The sequence below is a fragment of the Triturus cristatus genome, chromosome 12 (genome assembly GCF_964204655.1).
Source record: "Triturus cristatus chromosome 12, aTriCri1.1, whole genome shotgun sequence".
Lineage (NCBI taxonomy): Eukaryota > Metazoa > Chordata > Amphibia > Caudata > Salamandridae > Triturus > Triturus cristatus.
In genome coordinates this window covers 845,651,082-845,660,426 of record NC_140595.1, presented here as the reverse complement: position 1 = coordinate 845,660,426, position 9,345 = coordinate 845,651,082, and the positions used below count along the sequence as shown (strand labels likewise).

General features: G+C 45.8%; 1 pseudogene; it reads right to left on the bottom strand.

Moving 5' to 3' along the window:
• Positions 1-2,435: 2,435 nt before the first annotated feature.
• Positions 2,436-8,645, bottom strand: LOC146783058 (homeobox protein Hox-C6 pseudogene; annotated as a pseudogene).
• Between the last annotated feature and the right edge of the window lie 700 nt (positions 8,646-9,345).

Below are 9,345 nucleotides of genomic sequence, written 5' to 3'. Positions count from 1 at the left end.
GTGAATCCACAGAAGTCAATGTTCATCCCGTCTCAATCAATAGAATTTCTGGGTTTTCTGGTCAATTCTCGCAGTTGTCAGCTCCTCTTACCCTCTCAGAAGATCAGATCCATCAAGAGGGAATTGAGATTGATTTTACACAAACAGATTGTGTCATTGAGATCGGTAGCCCGGATAGTTGGCCTTCTAGCTTCATCAATTCAGGCAATATTCCCGGGTCCTCTCCATTACCGAGCACTTCAGCGACTCAAAATCCGCCATCTCCAGAAAGGCCTCAAATTTTCAGATCAGATTCCTCTTTCGGAGGAGGCGAGGTGGGAGATGTTGTGGTGGTTGGAACACATGGAGTCTTGGATTGGTTGAGCCCTATTCGGGGCGACTCCGGAAGTGGTGATAGAGTCCGATGCCAGTCGGTGGGGGTGGGGAGCCCGTTGCGGTTCTCTAACGACGGGGGCCGGTGATCCCAGAGCGAATTATCTCTCCATATCAACTGTTTAGAACTTCTAGCAGGATCCTTTACGATTCGTTGTCTTTCACCCCGCATGACGAATTGTTGCATTCTTCTCCGCATGGACAATGTGTCAACGGTTCGATATGTCAACAAATTAGGGGGCACGAGGTCCAAGATCCTGGCAGAGATTGCCAAGGATTTCTGGCACTTTTGCCTTCAGAGACAAATATCAGTGATTGCGGAATATCTTCCGGGTTGCAACAATCTGATTGCCGATTGGAACTCTCGTCATCTCAGAGACTTCAGCGATTGGAGACTTCATCCTCGTGTCTTCAGGACTCTCATTCGGGTTTGGGGTCCGTGTCAGATAGATCTTTTTGCCTCTCGTCTCAACAAGCAACTTCCTCTGTTCTTCAGCTGGCGCCCGGATCCGTAAGCTCTGGCTACGGATGCATTTCTGCAGGACTGGCCGTCTCATCTCTTGTTATGCCTTTCCCCCGTTCGTGATGCTCCCCAGAGTCTTGGTTCGCACGAAACGTTATCAGTCGGAATTGATTCTGATCACTCCTCTTTGGAAGGCTCAGGCTTGGTTCCCGGTTCTTCTGGAAATAATCTGTGCAGTGTGGCTCCTTCTTCCTCAACATTTATAATCTGTTGCTGGACCCTCTAGGCAACCCGCATCCTCTGATCGAATCAGGTCAACTTCTTCTTGTGGCCTGGCGGGTTTCGGGGATCGCTGGAAAATCCCAGGCCTTTCGCGAGACGCTACCAAGTTTATCAGCGAGTCTTGGTCTCCCAACACGCACAAACGTTATTCCGCAGCCTGGAAACGATGGTGTTGTTGGTGCGATCGACGGGAGGTGGATCCCGCTTCAGCAGATATCTCTTTAATTGTGAATTCCCTTGCTTCTATCGCTTCTTCCGGTCTTGCTTATAGAACGGTTAATAATTTTCGTTCTGCTATTTCGGCTGGCCATATTACGATCAATGACAAACCTGTAGGTGAGCATCCTTTGGTTTGCAAATTACTCAGGGGTATTAGGTTGGTGAAACCTCCTTGCTCTAAATATGTTGCTTTCTGGGATGTTTCGATGGTTTTACGATTCTTAGAAACCTGGCCTTCCAATTGTAATCTGTCCCGCAAACAGCTTTCGGCCAAATTAGCTATGTTGTTATGTTTGGTTTCTTGTAAACGCGTCTCGGATATCCGTGCTTTGGATCTGGCAGGTCGTAGATTTTCACCTAAAGGTGTTACTTTTGCCATCTCCAGACGCACGAAGTGCAATACTACTTCTATTACTTACCCGAGTTTTCCTAACAATCCTAAACTTTGTGTAGTTCAATGTATTAAGGATTATGAGGTAAGTACTGCTCAATTTCGACAGGATACTCAGGTTCAGTTGTTGATTGCTTTACAAAAACCTTTTCGCCCTGTCACCCCTGCTACCCTGGCACGATGGATGAGATGGCTCATGAGTGAGGCTGGAATTGATGTTACAAAATTTGGTGCACACTCCGCTCGTGGTGCTATGGCCTCCAAAGCTTTCTCTTTGGGAGTTGGTTTAATGGATATTATGAAAGCCGCTGATTGGTCAACTGATTCTATGTTTAAAACTTTTTATTACAAACCAATTGTGGATATTGCATCTGTAGTGGTGGCGCAGCTTTGAACAAGCATAATCGGAGCCTCCGGTCCTGACATAGAATTCAAAATTTGCGAACATACGTGACAAGAATTTTCAATTCTATTAAGGACACGGAGGCGAGGATTATCCCACCCAGTACTGTTTTTCATATGGTTGTTTCTATCATCTGCTTTTACTGCATATGTATATTTGTATTTTGGATACATTCCTTCTTTTCCTCCCCTTTACAGTAATGTTTTTTCTGCCATGAGGGAATGGTCTATTACGACTCTATCTTTCCTTTCAGGTTCAGATCCTAAGTAAGGCGTGTTACTCGGTCACCTTGGCCTGTCTTATGGTTACCTGCAGGTTCCTGTTTTTTCTGCTGCTGCATGCATCCAGCCTTCTGTTTCCATCCTGTTGATCTGCTGTTCAAGGAACGAGCTGCGTTCAATTCCAAGCTCTTCGCAAGTTGGACTGTTCTTCAAGCTATCTGTTCTGTTTACAAAGAAAGAGGATGTGGTATTCTCTTAGGGACCTTTTATAGAGGGACTCTCTATGGTTGTCAGGTGATACCCACTGTATTCATGGGTATTGTAGTTGTTTTTTCTGCTACTGTAATCTGATTGGCTGCTGAGTTTTTCTGAGTAAACAAAAGAGAAGCATAATCCTCGCCTCCGTGTCCTTAATAGAATTGAAAATTCTTGCCACGTATGTTCGCATATTTTAAACTCTACCTAGCCTATAATTCCTGATAAAGGACTAGTCAGCGGGGGCAGAAGATCGAGAATGGTGCAAGAAGTGACATTGAACCAGGTCTCAGGGAGGATTAGTGGGTCAAGGTTATAGTGAGTGATGGGATTTGTGATTTCCAGTTTGTGTTTCATTGCAGATCTGCAGTTGCGAAGCATACAACGCAGCTCTGAGGTGACTGTTTTGGTGAAGGGGGTGTCAGGGTGTTTGGTGATGATAGGGATGATGTTCCTATAGGCCGGTGCCTGGGTTGTAAATTGCTGGAGTCTCGTTCGGACCTGAGAGAAGGTGGGTATAGAGCATTGTTTTGTGTTGTCTGTAGAGGAGAGGAGATGGCGGGGGAGTTAGAGATATTATAGCTAGCAAGTAAATTAGAATTGTCATTTTGGGAGAGATTTGCACAGCTCTTTTGGGGCATGACAGAAGAATACTCCATGGGATTAAGAGTCCGAATTTACTGTAAACTCCAACACACATGAGGGGAGTAGTCAGGAACACCTTGCCTTGACGTCCTCTCTTGTCAGTCCCCAGTGCACGGTCTGTCGACATTCCAGAACGTCCAGCTGGTGACAAGGACTTGCAGGTGATTGTGGCAATGAGGTAAAGAATGGAATGTAGATTGTCACAAGGGTTCTTGGGCTGCGGGGAACGGGCATTTAGAGAAGACTGAGCGGTGAGACGAAGGCAGCTTCTGTACCGCCACTGCTGTACTGATTGATGCTGGGGTCGAACAAAGGAGTCGTAGCTTCTGCAGAGTGGGGATGGATCATTCTTTAGAAAAATGCCAATAAGGTGAAAACCAGTGCTGGTTGAAGCAGAAAGATTTTCAACCCCAGCACAAGAATTTCGGCTGTGGGAATTGCTACAAATAAGTTGACTTTTACTTATTTATTGCTGCCTGGTAACAGATTGAGGTGTCAGTTTGGGAATTGCATTTTGGAGACTGTTAATACTTTCAGTTACCCTGTATTTTGAATTGGCCTTGATGGCCTCGCTCACCATGAACGGCAAGATCAACGCCGTCTATTCATCCTGCTTACACCGAAAGATTTTCAAGTGGATCCCCACCGAGTCCAGAAAGACAGTCACCCACGCACTCATCAGCAGCAGAATAAACTATGGCAATGCACGCTATGCAGGCATCACCCAGAAACTTCTCAAGAAACTGCAGAACATTCAGAACGCCTCCGCAAGACTCATCCTCAAAATCCCCGCTGCAGCCACATCACCAGCCATCTGTGAGACCTCCACTGGGTCCCAGTCAACAAAAGAGTCCCCTTCAAGCTCCTCACATACACCTACAAAGCTCTACACAACATGGGACCTGCGTCCCTCAACCACCGTCTCGCATTCCACGTACCCACCAGAGTCCTCTGCTCTGACCAACTGGCCCTGGCTACCGCCCCACGTATCCGCAAGACCACAGCTGGAGGAAGATCCTTTTCCTACCTCACAGCAAACACCTGGAACACCCTGCCTTTCCACCTCAGGCAGTCACCGTCACTGCCTCACTTTAGGAAGGACCTCAAGACCTGGAACACCCTCCCTCTCCACCTCAGGCAGTCACCGTCACTGCCTCAATTCAGGAAGGACCTCAAGACCTGGAACACTCTGCCTTTCCACCTCAGGCAGTCACCGTCACTGCCTCACTTTAGGAAGGACCTCAAGAGCTGGAACACCCTCCCTCTCCACCTCAGGCAGTCACCGTCACTGCCTCAATTCAGGAAGGACCTCAAGACCTGGAACACCCTGCCTTTCCACCTCAGGTAGTCACTGTCACTGCCTCAATTCAGGAAGGACCTCAAGACCTGGAACACCCTGCCTTTCCACCTCAGGCAGTCACTGTCACTGCCTCAATTCAGGAAGGACCTCAAGACCTGGAACACCCTGCCTTTCCACCTCAGGCAGTCACTGTCACTGCCTCAATTCAGGAAGGACCTCAAGAGCTGGAACACCCTGCCTTTCCACCTCAGGCAGTCACTGTCACTGCCTCAATTCAGGAAGGACTTCAAGACCTGGAACACCCTGCCTCCCCACCTCAGGCAATCACCATCGCTGCCGCACTTCAGGAAGGACCTCAAGACCTGGCTCTTCGACTGAATCACAGCACCTTCGACGGACCAACAGATCGCCCCCCCCCCCAGCGACTTGAGACCCTTACGGGTGAGTAGTCAAGCATTACAAGTCACCTGATTGAGTGATTGATTGATTGATGGTTGTATAACAGCTCACCTTGCTGTTTTAAGAGTGGTGCTACGGTTCATCACAGTTGAGAGTGTGACTCAGGGATGTCACAGTGCTCTGCACGTCTTGACATCCAACGTGGGGCAGCATAAGGGCTGTGCCGCCATTTTGGCATAAGGGCTGTGCCGCCATTTTGGGCGTATTTATTTCAAACATGCAGCATATGGCGTGACGTCCACCATGCAGTAGCATAAGGGACGTGCTGCCATCTTGGATGTATTTTTGGTCAAACAGGCAGCCTATGTCCCACTGCATGTAGAATATTGGTGTCGATAAATGTAGAAGTAGTGCCGCATTGAATTCAGATGCGGACGCATCAGAAGGATTGTGAAGATTAATGTGTGCCGGCAATATATGGAACTGGGCCAACGCGACACGTCTGCGGTCATAGGAAATCTCTTGCAGCAATATTCACACAGAAGGTATAGATGTGCACCAGCAGTCATTTTTGCAGCAGCAATGTTAAGCTTCTGTAGTATGTGCACGTGCAAAAGGCATTTTTGATGTGAAGATCAACCAGAATAACCAGTGCTTAAAGCAACTGAGCAGCAGTTGTATGGCCATGAACGTACTGCTGCTTTGGGCATACATTTAATAATTTTCGTCAGTTACCAGTTAAGCACAACAGAATATATCTAGCTCCAGAAGCTATTTGTTTGTAAAGCGCAGGAGTTCATGAACCTTCTAACATGCGGCAGGTAACACGTTGTAAATTTCGTTCCGCTCACGGAATTTGCAATATTTTGACATTTTCGCGTTCCGCGGAGAGCGCGAAAATGTCAAAACTTTCGCAACCTGCTGCGAAACGGAAGTATTTTTCTTGTTTGCGCTATAAAAATTACAGTCTCGCGCGCGCGGTCGCGACTTACCGGGTCCCTGCGTTCGCCGACTAGTTTTCCTATCCGTTCACGTGCGCCACAAGTTGTTGGATTGTTGGTAGCCCGTCGCGCTATCCCGCGAGAGTTTGCGATTGCGAACACGTCATTGCGACCGCGAACAGGAAATAAGCATCGCGAGCAAGATGGCTGCGCCTATTAGCGACCGCATGGGCAAGTTGGAGATATATTTTCCCGCAAGCACGCAAAAACACATCGCGAACGGGCGGGAAAAGCAATCTCCGCGCCTTCGCAAAAGTTTCACATGCTCGCGGAGATTTTGAGCAATTTTGCGATTATTTGCGAAAGTCAATTTCGTGAATTCCGCCACTTAGTTTGTAATCACTTCTTTTACCTTCACACAGGAGTGTTTGAATTTCATGGTGTTTGCAGTAGAGTTCTGCTCATCATTTTCAACTGTTGATCAGTGTAATATTGGACTCATCATATAAGCAAATTTTTTTGGGGGTGTTGGTTAGTTAGTACAAACTCACAGGTCATGGGTAAATATGTGTGCCCTGAATCCATTGAACTTGTCATCTCCACAAGTGGTAATGGGTATGAACATCTTGCTGTGCTTAAAATTTAGCTATAATATGCAGATTTGGGCTTTTAGAAAAATAACTCATTTGTGGTTATATTTTAAAGCATGCTTGTAACCCTAACATGCAGGACAAGTTATGGGTAAATGGGGAAGCTCCTTTGAAGGACCTTGTAACTTTGGTAACGAAGGCGCAATCAATGGGCAGATGTGCAAAAACTGTCTTGGAGGAGTCTCAGAAGGATAGTAAATTGGTTATTATTGTGAAGGTTGCAAAGAAGGGTAGGAGTAATTATTATTATATTAAATGTACAATCCAGACTACACCTACTGCCTGTAAATGTGACACAAAGAGAAGTGATGCTAATATTAGGAAGTGTTACAGATGTGGAAGTGTAGAACATTAGGCTTACCATAAAAAATATCCAGCACACAATAAAAATGTTCTAATTGTGGTATAAAGGGACATTACGCTAGAGTGTGCAAAAGAAAAAAAGATGGTACAGTGAAACGTATTCATGAAGAGGACAACTCTGAGTCAGATCGGGGAAGATTTTGATTGCAATAGTGTGTTCTGTGTTGAGTATGATGTGCTCAGTGTTAAACAGTTTGCGAATTACTAATCGGCGGAGTTGCAGTCAACGTGGTGGCAGAATCTGGTTCACCGCTTAGCATAATCAACAAAAATGTATGGGATGAGTTGTTTCGAAGGATTCCGGATAGCACATTAGACAAGCATTGGCATAGCCAATAGGTCTCGCTTTTGGGACCTTATAAGTATTTAGTTTTGCAGCACAATATCCCTGGTGCAACAAGATCAGCTGTTGCATGGCTAAACCTTGTACCTTATAAGTTTTCAGCCATGCAACAGTTGATGTTGTTGCACCAAGGATATTGGTGTCCATATTAAATAAAGTCAACCCAGTGAAGGGCTGGTACACACCGCAAGCAGGAGACTAAAAACAGGGCGGGGGCGCAATGGGCATGCAAACATAATTAATTTTTAAATATTGGAATTTACAGGTTTTCTGTAAGCTGCTCTTACTAAAGGCAATTCATAGTTTATATAATTTTATATCAGAAGTCGGCAATGTACAACACACAGTAACTAAAGTTTGGAAAAATACAGTCAGCGAGTGGCGAAATTGTATGGTCGACATGCACAACTCGCAATTAACTCGCCCTAGCGCACGCCGCATGCAACTGCACAAACTGCGGAGTTTAGAAAAAACACCTGTTCATTAAGTAAACAGCTAATGGGGAGTTTGGGGCAGTTCAAACTTCTAGCAAAAACTACTGATCATACCTTTCAAGCAGCCTAGGCGCAAATGCTGAAAAACGAGCCAAAAGTTAACATGAATATATTATATGCAACTTACTTCTAAATTGTAAAACGTTCTTTGTATAGGTAATGACTACTGACAAGTGATATTGTTTAGGGAAGTTTGCGACTGCTTCAAAGTTACTTTGTACATGAAACAATGAAGCGCCATAAAGCACAATGTCCCAACACATCATCTGCTACATGCAACGAATAACGAAAAAGGCATATTGCACGAATATGTGCTATTCAATCTGGAAAGGGGGCAATGCAATTGCTGGAAATCTGCCTGTCACGTGAGGCAGCCTTTATGGCTTTTATGGGACCATAAAAAGGAGCCGAGCCTGTTCTGCGAGGGAGAGATGGTCGTAAAGATGATTCCGTTTATTTAATTTATATCTCCGAGCTGTAAAGAGGGGGAGAAAAAAGACTCACCACTGTGGGAATTCATGCACTGCATCCAGGGGTAGATCTGAATGCTGGTCTTCTGCTCCTGGACACTGGCCCTGCTTTGGTCGCTGCTAAAATCCTGGGCAATTGAGATCTGTGTGTTGTGTCCCATCGCATTCTGACGGCAGCTAGAAAGCATGTCCTTGTCCTGGTAGAAGGTGTTAGACCTGTACTCATAGGGGCCACGGCCGGAGCTGAACACCACATTGTCTTGCGGTGAGTAGCATGGAGACGAGTAGATCCTGTTATGAGCCACGGCTGCTCCATAAGTCGAGAAATGCCTGACGGGGTCATAGGCAGATGAATTCAGGGCCACGTTGGGCAGTACCTCCTGCCCACTGGCTAGATGGCAGGATAAAGACGGGTTGGCGAAGTTGGAATTCATATCGAACCCCCTTTTACCTGCCGCTAGGATATCTTTAATATTTATTTCTGTCTCCACTTTGTAGCCTGATCTAGATTGTTATAGGGACGGCTCCACTCCGGGACAGACAAAATGGCAAAGTCAGCTGAGCTGCCTAGAGCCAATAGGAAGCAAGATGTCAAGAAAGGGAAAAAATTGGTTTTGCTTGTGTTGATTCCCCAGTTGAAACTAAGTATACATGAAACGTAAGTCTCGAAATGCTGAATACGTAACAAACTGCCTTATGGAGAAAAGGAAATGAGTGAAAAAAAACATTATGTGCATTTTAAGTTGAGGCAGAATGGGGCATGATTGTTTTAGACTGAAAGAAAACTCATATGTACACTTTTTAAAAATACAGTTTCCGTTTACGTAGAAAGTTCTGAGATGAATGAAAATCATATTAATATTTTCATTTTCTATATATAAAAAAGAATTGTCGCAATTAAATGCTGTTAAATGGTTTATTTAGAAGATGTGCTTTTGTTTGCCGTGAAAGTGATCGGATGCACTCTGTGGTAATCACGCAAGTGGTGCGAGTGCAGCAGTGATCGCGCTGGAAGGGAGGCAGAAGGCGCCTGCGCGCGTGCACGCTCGCGTGAACACAAGCGTTAGGCCGGCTGTGGCAGCACTTTGAAAACCTGTATACTAAATGTCTCTCCGAGCAACGCATGCCCTGGCT